Here is a 13,203-nt window from a genome sequence, read left to right on the forward strand (position 1 = left end):
TCAACCTACCATCTGGGGGAAGGGGTGGGAGGAAGGAGGGGAAAAGTTGGAACAAAAGGTTTGGCAATTGTCAATGCTGTAAAATTACCCATGCATATATCTGATAAATAAAAAGCCATATATTTAATTTTTTTCAGTTCTTTGGTTCTGTGGTTTGAATTGTATTTGAAGAGGCATCATGATACAAGAGAAAGAATTTTAAAAGCACAAATTTATCCTCAGAATATCTCAAATTGGTATTGACCCTACTTTCTACCTACAGGACCACGGACAAGTCCATGTCTATTTATCACAAAAATGGGGTTAGGCTAGATGATCCCTTCCAGCTCCAAATCTACTATCCTATGAAGTTACTTTCCCTTATTGGGCTTGTTTCCTTGTCTGGAAAATGATGGGGTTGGATTATTAAATCTGGAAATTCCTTCTTGTTCTAAAACCCTGTTTTACTTGTTTATGAAATGATAGCATAACAGGTTAAATTTTGATGGCATCCTTTCTAGAACAAGATTCATATTTATGGAGAATACTCAATATTGTCAAGTCTTTGAAAGAAGGAGGTCAATCTCAGTAGTGCAGTGCTGACACTTACAGGGGCAACAGGGGGTAGGAAAACAGAAACCAGATCCTAGCAAAGTCCCAGTACTGTGCTAAGATGCACTTCTCAAGGAAAAGGGAAAAATAATTCTTTAAATATATAACATGTTTCTTAAAGATAAGAACAGTAATCCTAAATTAAATTTCATTGAACCATTTTCTCCATATGTTCTACAAGCAAACATTAATGCTTAATTAAATAATTCACTTAACTGAAATCATTTCCCTTATTTTCCCAAGCTTTCCTGAAAGTTTAATATGGTCGTTAAAGTTCTTTCCAGGTATAAATCTATTATTTTCTCCTACATCTTCCTGATCTTACAAACTCCCATAATGCCCATCTACAATAGAACATTCAAGCAATTTTTCCTTCCCATTGTACAAGTCATTGATGCTTTCCCTTCTGGGTAACAATAAAATGAAAGATGATCAGGAAGCTTCAAGCCACTGCATTTGATTATTTGTCCCACTTGAGAAAGTGATAGGATTTTTTAAAAACAACACAGGAATATTTTAATTGAAAGGTTTTCAAGAAATTAAAAGTATATTATCTAAAAAAATCTTCCCTTCTAAATCCTTTTTCCTAAAAGGTGACAAATGATTTGCCCAAAGTTACCCTTCTAGTACATATCAGATTAATAGAGCCAAAGTAGATGTTCTGATGCTAAATCCACTTTTCTTTCCATGGCACCCACAGCTCCCTTCAGGTACATTCTTTATCTAGCTATTTTTTCCACGGTCCCTTGGAATTTAAACTCTTGAATTAACTTTGCATTTGGGTCTACTTGTGCTTTTTACCAAAAGCAAAAAAAAAAAAAATGACATCTCCTTAAAAGAAATTGTGTGGGCAAAACCAAGCAACTTCAAAGCATTTTTACTCCTATTAAAGTCCTTCATTACCTGCTGTTTGTTCCTTTTTAGTAACATCCTAAGTGCCCCTGGATATAGTCAGACTTAGCAGGACATGCTCTTCCCCCATGCATTCTGTCCTGTATCCCTGCAGCTTCTGATGCAAAACAGATTTTTAAGATCATAAAAGGACAGAGGTCGACATGAAAGTCCCCCTGAACCTGGGATTCGTTTCATGCTTCTGGTCTGTATTAGAAAACATAACAATGCTTCTTAATATTATTTTTTCCTTGTGTAAAATAGTGTTATAATGACATCATTTTTTTCCATGATCATGATTTTTAAAGTTGAGATCTCAAAAGAATTTTTTAATGATATTGAAGATTGAATGAGACATTTAAAAATCTGTAAGACCAAGGTGGATATTGGAGTGTGTGAATACCTACTGCCAAGCCAATTCTATTATAATGATGAACACTGGAAATACAAAAGTTTTTTTTCTGTTTAAAGAAAAAAAGCAACTGTCTGCATTAAATGTGTATATCCTTAAGTCACAGTATTATCCTAAGATTGAAGTTATAGACCCATAAAGGATCTTATAGTTATTGAGTCCAATCCTTTTATTTTGCTAATTAGAGAAACAAGTCCAAAAGTGAAATGACTTGGCCAAGTCACCAAGCCATTGTGTTAAAGGCATAATTTGAACCCAGATCATCATGATACCAAATCTCTATTTCATCCACCACATTGAACCTTACCCTCCTTCCCCACAGTTACAAATATCTCAATGTCATAATTTATCTTTTATTTTCCTTTTGACATAGATTCTTAAATCTCTCTATGTTTGTTTTATCTCTCCAATTTAATGATAAGTATTATGAAAGTGTGGTAAGAAACTCACTTCTATTTTTTAGTTTTACTTTATTTTATTTTATTATTTTGCTAGAAGGTATAGTGCTTGACACATTGTGAATGTTCCAAAGATGTTGGCTGATGAAGTGAAGAAATAACCAGAAGACAAGAACCAGTGGGAAAATAAATGTTATTTATGTAAAAGTAAATGTATATTATAGAAATAGAGACAAGAATGGCACAAAAGAATGTTTTAAAAGAGTAAAGTCAAAAAACAAGGCTGAAGCAGGGAAGTTTCATTCATCTCTCTCATCACTCTTGAACTTACAGATGGTATCCAAGAAAGAATATCTGGGAATTCTTCCAAATCACTAGTTTCTTAATGGATCCAAACTGGGAATTTGATCCCAAGAAGCAAAACTCCTTGTAGATTCACCTGAATGGAAAGAAGAAAAATGCACATCACCTAATGATCTGTTTGAACTTTTTAGAACAAAGATTCCTAGTTGGATCTAATTGTGCATCTTTGATGCAGCAGCATCTGTCCTGGGCCTGTATCCCAAAGAGATCTTAAAGGAAGAAAAGGGACCCACGTGTGCAAAAATGTTTGTGGCAGCCCTTTTCGTAGTGGCAAGAAACTGGAAACTGAGTGAATGCTCATCAGTTAGAGAATGGCTGAATAAGTGATGGTATATGAATGTATTGTTCTGTAAGAAACAACCAGCAGGATGATTTCAGAAAGGCCTGGGGAGACTTACAAGAACTGATGCAAAATGAAGTGAGCAGAACCAGGAGATCATTATACAGGGCAACAACAAGATTATACAATGATCAGAGTTCTGATGGATGTGATTCTTTTCAGCAATGAGATGATTCAGGCAAGTTCCAATGGCCTTGTGATGGAGAGAGCCATCTGCATCCAGAAAGGGAACTAAGGAGACTAAGTGTGTATCATAACATAGTATTTTCACTTTTCTGTTGTTGTTTGCTTGCTTTTTTTTCTTTCTCATATTTTTTCCTTTTTTTTTTTATTTTTTTTTTCCTGAGGCTGGGGTTAAGTGATTTGCCCAGGGTCACACAGCTAGGAAGTGTTAAGTGTCTGAGACCACATTTGAACTCAGGTCCTCCTGAATTCAGGGCTGGTGCTCTATCCACTATGCCACCTAGCTGCCCCTATTTTTTCCTTTTTAATCTGATTTTTCTTGTGCAGCACAATAATTGTGGAAATATGTATAGAAGAATTGCACATGTTTAACATATATTACATTACTTGCTATCTAGGGGAAGGGATAGGGAGAAGGAAGGGAGAAAAATTTGGAACACAAGATTTTGCAAGGGTGAATGTTAAAATATTTTGAAAATAAAAAGCTTTAAAGCTTAAAAAAAGCTTTAAAAAGATGCTGAGTTGGACTGCCTCTACAAAGCAGATTTGATAAACCATGATGCCAAATTATGCGAGAGAACATTTAGACAATTTCTCCTTCTCATTGTATGATTCATTGGTGCTTTCCATTTTATAGCAAACGTAGGAAAGATGTTCAAGAATCTACAAGCCTCTGGACATAGGAAGTTGTCTCCCCTTGGGAAAGGGATAAAATTAAAAAAAAAAACAACCAATAGCAAGAATTATTTTAGACATTTCAAGGAATTAAAAGTATATAACATTCAGACTCCTTTTTTAGATGCTATCCAAAACACAGACTCTGAAGCCTTGCTCATTCTAGTCATCTATTTTATTTCTTTTGCATACCCCTGTAGAAGGCAGAACCATCATTCTGTCAGCAGACTGAGTATCTGTCCTATTTATCTTTGCAATTCTAAAGCCAAACAGAAAGCCTGGACTAATTATGTTTGGACCCAGAAAACAGAATGTAGTTCAAGGCATAGAAGCTACAGAGGCAGATTTTCTGACTAGATTTAAGGAACAACTAACTGCCTAAACATTAAAATAATCTATAAATGAAATGGATGCTTGAGAAGCCAAAGGACTCTCCTTCTAGGGATGTGCTCTTGATTAAATTTTCAATGTGAGTTGAAATAAACATTAAAATCGGAACTTGATTTATTGTTTTGTTGATTTCTATCTAATCTAAAGAAAACAGTGGAGAAAATGTTAATAATGCAGATTAAACTTAAAAGCGTATTTTGGGGGCAATTAGATGGTGCAATGGATAAAACGCTGATCCTGAAATCAGGAGGACCTGATTTCAGATCTGTCCTCAGAGACTTATTAGCTGTGTGACCCTGAACAAGCCACTTAGACCCAAATGCCTCAAATAAAAATTGTATCATGAATATATTTTTGAGATTTGCTTGTTAAACATTTATTAGCACTCTCCTGGCTCCTCTCAGGGGTCTTGCAGTCAAGATGAGCATTTGTCAAGAATATTGGAGAGAAAATTCATACTTGAAATGTGGTTTGGGAGAGATGTATATGAGCACAGAATCAGAGATCTGGAAGCTCTCAAAGACCTAGTCCAACCTCTTCATTTTACAGATCAGAAAAATGAGGCCCAGGGACATCAAGAAACTTGCCTATAGACCTGAAAATAGCAACTATCAGAGATTTTTGAAAGAGATCTCTTCTAATTCTTAATTTCTCTGATTCCATTCCCAATGGGACATAATTGGAGTGATAACTATATCTAACTAATGCTCTTCCTGGCCACAAACCTTTTAATAGCCTCCTTCTGAGACTATCCATGAACTTATTTGATTTATATGAGGAATGGGCAAAAGACTAAGTAATGATGGCAGCAGTTAGGAATTTAGAGGGATGTGAATTTATAGATTGGCTGAAGACAAACAGTTATACTCTTTTCTCCCAATAGAATGGAAGTTTCTTGAGGAGAGGGTCTTTTTCATTTTTATATGTCTATGCCCAGTTCCTAGAACAATATTTGGTATATGATAGGCATTTATTAGATTTTTATTAAAGTTTTTTAATTTTCAAAAGATATGCATGGATAATTTTTTCAACATCAACCCTTACAAAATCTTGTGTTCCAATTTTTGATTTATTAGATTTAAAAAAAAGTAGTTTTTAATACTGTACCCTTTCCCCCCTTTTCTTCCTTCTTCCTTTTGTTCAATTTTATAAGTATACATTGAGTTGTGTGTCATCCTACCAGTAATGCCCACCTGAAATCCATCTCTTCTTCATCTCTTGAACTGAATCTATTGAATTTCTGGTCTACAGTGGGCTAAGTTAATTGGATTTTTGTTCTAAGGCAGGCATGAATATGATCAATATGGTAAATCTCAGAGCCACAAGATTGCCTTAAAAAAGAAAAACTTCTGAAAGTGCTCAAATTCAGCGCATGAATATCCACTGCACTTCCAGTCTGGCTGAGATCAGTAGATCCTTAAAAAAAAAGTGTAGACATTAATGAATGTCTACAAGCAAATTTTCAGAAGTTTATAGTTAATAATACATCAAAATATTCTACTTCTAAATGATGTTATGATGTATAAATTTAATGGCTTATGATAGTTCATATTCATGGTTGCCATTTCTTTCAATTAGTAGAAACAATAAATACTTCTGCAAATGAACCTATTTTTTAAAATTAAATTTTAAGAAAATGATCAGAAAACAAAAAAGGCTAACTCCAGTCACTCAAACAAAAAAAAAAAAAAACCCAAAATGAAAATACTTCACTGAAATATTCATTAAGGATAAATACTGAAAGAATGTATCAAATTTAGAAGACTAATCCTTACACAGGTTTATCTTTTCTCAAGAACAATGAAAATGAGAAATGGAGTTGGAGAAAACAAGAGCCTGTAAGTAAAATTTAAAATTTAAGTCTTTTTTAGGAAATGTAGCCTAATTTTATGGCTCATTTGTATAGGGAACTCCAGAGATGGGGTCTTTCCATTGGTCTTAATCCTCAGTCCTCCATATTTGTTTGATGTACCTAGAGGTAGACTTGTTCACTATCATACGGCTACTATACATCACAACATGATTTGAATCCAAGTCATCCTGATTCCAATGGCTGTCTTCTGTCTGATACCATAGTGCCTTCAAAGAATTCAAGGATCTATAAATGGTCACTTACAAACCTTGTTGCTTGAAAGGTAACAGTGCATCACTTTATAAAGAGAGTGATGGTTGGTTATTAATGAAAAAGACCTGACATAACACTTCAAATGAGAAACAGAGGCAAGAAGCTTTTGGGAAAAAGTCTAATAGTATTATTTTTGAACACATAAGAGACTAAACATGTTTATTTTGAAGTTCCATAGTCTCAAAGATTTCTAGAAAATTAAAATACATCTCTACAATAAGGTGAAGCTTTAAACCTTGACAAATGTTTAATTTGTTTTCATTTTGAACTTTGAAGAAAATGTACTAATGGATTTTGTATTTATGCAAAAGAAAAGAAGGATAAGGAGATTGCAGCGTCACGTGGTGGAGAAGATACTGACATGGAAAGTGGGAGACTTGGGCCTGGCTCTGCCTCTAAATGGCTCATTTGGGGGAAAAATCACTAAATGCACAATAATTACATGGTACTAGAAAAGGGGCTTCTTAAACTTTATCTATTCAAGATCCTTTTTTGCCAGAGAAATTTTTATATGACATTGGGTATACAGGTATACATTTACTGATAATCATAATTACGTGACATCCCTTCAAATTCAGTCATGAGAACCTATGTGGGGTTGAAAACCCACAGTTTAAGAAGCTTAGAACTCAATGATCCTTAAAACCCATTTCAATAATAAAAATTTTGATGATTCTTCTCTCTATCTGTTTGTCTCTGTCTCTGTCTCTCTGTGTGTCTGTCTCTGTCTCTTTCTTCTTTCTCTCTGTCTCTCTTTCTCTCTGTTTCTGTTTCTCTGCTCTCTTCTCTTTCTCTCTCTCTCCCCTCTCTCTCTTTTCTTTCTGTCTCTATTTTTGTTTCTCTCTCTGTGCCTCTTTCTCACTTTCTTTCCTCTTATAACATTTGCATATAATGAATCTCTATAATCTGTATTGGGATTCTTAAACTATTTTTTATGTGTTATGGATCCCCTTGGCAATCTGGTAAACCTATCAGTTCCTTTTCATAATGTTTTGAATGAACAAAAATTAAAAACATTCAATTACATGGAAATAGTTATATAAATATTTCAAAGAACAAGTTCATGGAGCCAAGTTAAATATCTCTGCTATAAACGTGTGCATGTGTTGCACACTAGTACTATCTAAGTGTCCATGTGGATTATGTATGCTACATGGGTCTGTGTGTAATTGGGGTTCACTGAGGGTCAAGAATATATCTCCAGAGTCTCCTCCCCAACCTTCTCCAAGAAGAGTTTTGGTTCTCGCCAAGAAGGAAGCAGGAGTTTAGGGTCAGAAGCTGGCTACTCTTTTCTCCTCAGAGAATTATATCTATCTGCTCCCTTAAGTATTATCAGTCTGGGGGGAATGGTTTTTAAGTTCAAACTACTCTCCTCATTATTACTGATTTTAATAGAAAAGGCAGGATACAAGCTATATTTGGTCAAAACTTGATTCCTTTTTACCAAATGCCAGTTCACACACATAGCAAATAATAAAGAAACCTAACTATCCAAGTCCATTGTAAAACAGAAATCAGAGAAAGTGTTCATAGATGAATATATGTGATACAATATGAAGCAAAAGAGCTCTTTCATTGGGAATGAGATAACTCAGTCCCAGATCTCACCCAGAGGGAAAATTCCCTAAAGTCTCTAATGCAATAAGCTGGGAATCATGTGTTATTGAAGTGCCTACATAGTGGCTTTTTCCCCGTCTTTCTTTCTTTCTACAAGGACCAAAAGAGAAGTTGGAATCATACATTTTCTCTCTCAATTCAGGAAACCAGAAGGGTTTGGATCTCTCTTCTCTCTAGTTCTCCTCAGCTCCATCTGTCCTTCACTGGGGTATACAGCATTAAGTATCAATCTCTACCAATAAGGAAAGAGTCCTATATAATGATCCAATTGAACCAAATGTTTGTGTTCAATACACATATGAACTTCTGCATATTAAACAATTTATACCTGCACAAATATATATATACTGAAGATAAAATTTGTTTTTGCTAATCCTTTGCCTCCTTATACATCTACCCTCAATAATGAATGCACAAAAGGATGGATGGATAGATGAATAAATAATCATTTATAAGTTCTACAGTTGGGGGACACAGAAAGCAAAATAAGACTGAGACAACTCTCAAGGAGCTCAGATTATAATGGAGGAGACCATTTCAGAAAACATTTCAGCAGCAAGTTAGATGAAAAAGTTACATGGTTTTTAGGGTATAGCAGCAAAGTAGACAGTAGTGAATCTTCTTTGAAATCACTTCCACTAATAAAATTACATCAGTTTCTGATCATTATCTGCTTGATAGTATTAGGGACTTCAATGGTGAGAACTTTTCTTCTCTAAGCCCTCAGTGGCTGTGGATGCACCCTTCACAAAAGTAGTTCCTAGAGATGCTGCCCACAGGGGCTAGGCTGGAAGACAGGCTATTTCAGAGTCCTTTTCCCTGTTATCTTTCACTCTACTCTCTCTAATCAAATCAGCTTTTCCCAGAGAAGTTCTAGACTTCGCTTTCCGTCCTTCGCCCACTCCTTGACTATTCTGAGAGAAAGAAAAGAGATTTAAAACAAATAAACAGAAATATTTTTTATCATTATAATAGCTGAAAATAGCTGGATGTATCACTCTTCCCAGGGGTATTTGTGTTTAAATAGAAATTTCTTATTTTAATGAAAAGGTATGAATTCATTGATCTAGAATTTTGGTCCCTTTTATTCAAGTTGTTGGGAACCTGGGCAAATATGGTGTGGGAGAGATGGGGGTGTGTTTGGGGGTACAGGGAGGAAGAACTTCCCCTTACCTTATGTAGACTAGAACTTACTCAACCTTCTACATAAATTCTGACACTGACATGAGAAATGTGTACTAGAGTAAAGCTTTGACATCCTAAATCAAGCTCTTCTCCCAAAGCTCCAGGCAGATTTCCACAAATTGGTCTTGGAATTCTTCGGTCACTTGTGAGGGAAAGGGTGGATTGGGTTAAGTGGATGGATCAAATTCAGCATCATTTCTACAGACTGAGAAGAGGACATGCTTCAAGCTATTCTGGGCCATAGCTTCCCCACAGATCTTCCCCACTCGGCTTTTATTTTCATTTTGCATTAAACAAAAACCCATTTGAGGCCTGTTTAATGCTCTGGCTTATGTTTTCCAATGCCAGATAAAAGTTAAACAGATGAACCATTGGGGGCAAGGGGAAGTAGGAAGGGAAGGATTGGGAAATACATGGCTGCTAAAATGCTTTAAAGTTCGAAAAATGCTTTCTCTTAAAAAAAACAAAAACAAAAACCCTTTTTCAGTGTTCCAGCAGCTGCGGGTTTTCCCAGTGCTCCCCCTGTGGCTCAAATGGGAGCTGCTTAATGTTTAACAGATGAGCCAATTGAGTTTTTAAAGGCAAAATTAAACTTGGAAGTGCAAGAAGGGCGCAGGGGAATCCACAGCCTAGAATAGACTGGAGGAAAGCTCCTGAGCAGGGAGAGAGGAATAGATTATCACGAGGAAGCAAACTGTCACTGCCACTCTTGGGCCAGAGTTGAGGAAATGATGTGGGATGGTGACTTGGAAGATGAAGAAACTCACGTGCAAATCCTACATCTGATTTTTAATTTCTGGACTTTTGGACAAATCATTTTCATTCTATAAAAATCATAAGATCCTAGATCTAGAAGTGGAACTGGAGTGAGCAATAAATGTTTAACAACCAGATTTCCCAGACGGACAAAAAGGCTTTTCCTTTGGGTTAAAGCTGTATAATTAACAATTCCTCCATTATTTTCCTAAATCTAGACAATCAGCAAACAATAAATTAAGTTTTGATTTGTACCTTTTCCCTGATTTCCAAGATATTAATGGTCACACAGAAAAGTTAACAAGTGACTTTCAGAAGCTGGTATAAGCTGGCTCCAGCACACCAGAGTTCTCAGAAGTCTGTATGATCTTTAAGGATTCTTCCAGCTCTAGCTCTAGGATCACTCAAGGTCTGATTGGTGATGAATGGGGACACAGTAAAACAAATTATACTGAATTATAACTGAAACCTGCCACTGTGTCTTACTGTCTTTGTGATCACTTAACTTCAGCTTCTTGAACTAAATGGATCCCTTAAAATCATCTAGCTCTGAATCTATGATCATTGAAAGTCTTTACTCAGTGAGAACTATCTACTTTAAGCTCGGCTAGTATAGTCTTCAGTGGTTACCAGCTTTCTGATTTTGATTTTTTTTCCTTCTTGCAAATTTTGAATGAGGACACCTGAGATTGAGTTCTGGATTTGACATTTCTTGGTTCTGTGGCAAAGCCAGATTGTTGAATCTCTATGGTACTCAGTTTCCTTTTCTATAAAATTCCTACCTTTGGTATGATTTCCTCATATGTCCACTGAGGAGTTGAGTGACATAAGTATTAAGGTCTCTTTCAGGTCAAAATATGCTACCACACAATCCAGTGTTCTTTCTATGAAATCCCTCTATAAAGCTTAAAGCTCTTTGACATATTGATTTTTTGTTATTAAATAATTAATTTATTTCTCATTAATCTAGCCTTATGGTAACATAAGATCTGGGTAATATAAGATCTAGTTTTATGGTAATGTAATCTTAGAATTTGGGATTGTTTGGGGTCTATAGAATCCCCCTGAAACATTCTCCTCTTAATGGCTGACACTATATGTCAGACTCTTCATGATCCAGTTTGGGATTTTCTTGGCAAAGATACTAGAGTACTTTGCCATTTCCTTCTTCAGTTCATTTCACAGATGAGGAAGTTGCCAAACATGTTTAAGTGTCTTGACCAGGGTCACATAATAAATGTCTGAGGCGACATTTGAACTAAGGTCTTCCTGATTCCAGGCCACCACTCAATCCACTGGGACACTTTACCTAATAGTAAGTAGTACTAAGAAAAGGCTACTAAGTAGTACTAAGAAAAGGCTACTTGGACCAGGAGCTGAATGGTGAGAGTTCAGGGGTAGATGGATCGGGAACATCTCTTGCCTCAGTTCATATTTGTAAAGAACATTCAGTCTGAATCTCTCCATAACTGATGTCTAGCAAATTAAAAGTTTTATTTAAAAAATAAGCAACAATTTAAAAAATAAGCTGCTGTTCTGTAAGAAATGACCAGCAGGAGGAATACAGAGAGGCCTGGAGAGACTTACATCAACTGATGCTGAGTGAAACGAGCAGAACCAGGAGATCATTATACACTTCAACAATGATACTGTATGAGGATGTATTCTGATGGAAGTGGAAATCTTCAACATAGAGAAGAGCTAATCCAATTCCAATTGATTAATGATGGACAGAACCAGCTACATCCAGAAAAGGAACACTGGGAAATGAGTGTAAACTGTTATTTTTACCTTCTGAATCCAATTCTTCCTCTGCAACAAAAAATTCGGTTCTACACACATATATTGTATCTAGAATATATTGTAATATATTTAACATGTATAAGACTGCCTGCCATCTGGGGGAGGGGGTTGGGGGCGGAAGGGAAAAAAAAAATCTGAACAGAAGTAAGTGCAAGGGATAATGTTGTAAAAAATTACCCATGCATATGTACTGTCAAAAAAAGAGTTATAATTATAAAATAAAATAAAAATTAAATTAAAAAAAAAATAAGCAACATAGATAAATCTATCATTGCCTTGACCAATCTTTTCTAAAATTTCTAAAATTCTTCCTACAGGTAACTTGTTAAAAAATCCAAATTGCTTACTTTGATCCCAGAGGTTCTTAACCTTTTCTAGTATCATGGACAGGCTTGGGCTTGATAAAGTTATGGACCCTTCTTAGTATAAGGTTTTTAAATGCTTAAAATATATAGGATTGCAAAGAAAGCCAATTACATTGAAAATAAATTATCAAAATATTAAATACAAGCAAAATAAATATGGACTTTCTATATTGAAGAAGCCCAGGGAGAAAGGTCTTTTCCAAATCTGTGTAAATAAGAAATAAGGCAAGATGAAGCTGAGAGGGGGAAGGGTGCTGGAGAAGGTTTGCTACTTAAGCCTCAACCTTCATAAAATCCTGAGTCACCTAATCCTAAACTATAAGTATCTATGATCCAAAGTGAGCAAGGGGATCAGTAGTTTAATTCCATAATTCCAACAGAGACTTAAATGACATGTGTGTAAACTTATTTGTAAGTGAGCATGTGTATGCTTGTGTTTAAGACGTGTATATGCTTATGTGCATATATAAAATTGTGCATATATGTGTATAATGTGTATGTTTGTGTATATATAAATGTAAGTGTATGCATGTGTACATGTGAACTTAAGTATATCCATGTATCTAGCATGTGTGTGCTTGTTTGTAATAGGAACTTATGTGTATGTATATAAATGTCTTCAAATAAATATATAGATATAGGTACACACATATGAATTCAGAATTAGACACTTAATAGCTTTGTGGTTCTGAGCAAATCACTTCACCTCTATCTCCTAAATGAGCTTAATGATAGCATCTACATCGCAAGGTCTCTATGAAGGTCAAATGAGAGAATAATTGCAAAGTGCCTGGAATATAGTGGGTGCTTAATAAATGTGTGTTCCTTCACCCCTCCCCAATGTCAAAATTTGGATCTACAATTAAATGAAATACTATCTTTAAAGTGATCGACACATTTCCTGGCACATACTAGATAGCTTATGTTAATTCCTCCTTTCCTACAAAGACAAAAACAATAGTCTCTTTCCTATAGGAGATTTTACAAAGGGGAGTAGGAGAAGAGAAAACTGGCAAAATATACACACAGATAAATGCAAATCCTAATATCACACAGGGAGTGAGTGTTCAGAAGAGGCCTAAGTCCCTTGAATCTGACGCCAATTTGCT

General features: G+C 35.4%; 1 long non-coding RNA gene across 1 annotated transcript in view; it reads right to left on the bottom strand.

Annotated features, from left to right (window-relative positions):
- Nucleotides 1-2,468: 2,468 nt before the first annotated feature.
- Nucleotides 2,469-13,203, bottom strand: part of LOC141564816 (uncharacterized) — a 12,568-nt gene continuing 1,833 nt past the window's right edge. The window contains exon 2 of the long non-coding RNA XR_012488740.1: nucleotides 2,469-2,731. This is a non-coding gene — a long non-coding RNA (uncharacterized LOC141564816). The remainder of the gene's footprint in view (nucleotides 2,732-13,203) is intronic.

This window comes from Sminthopsis crassicaudata, chromosome 3, assembly GCF_048593235.1.
Source record: "Sminthopsis crassicaudata isolate SCR6 chromosome 3, ASM4859323v1, whole genome shotgun sequence".
In the NCBI taxonomy this organism is placed as follows: domain Eukaryota; kingdom Metazoa; phylum Chordata; class Mammalia; order Dasyuromorphia; family Dasyuridae; genus Sminthopsis; species Sminthopsis crassicaudata.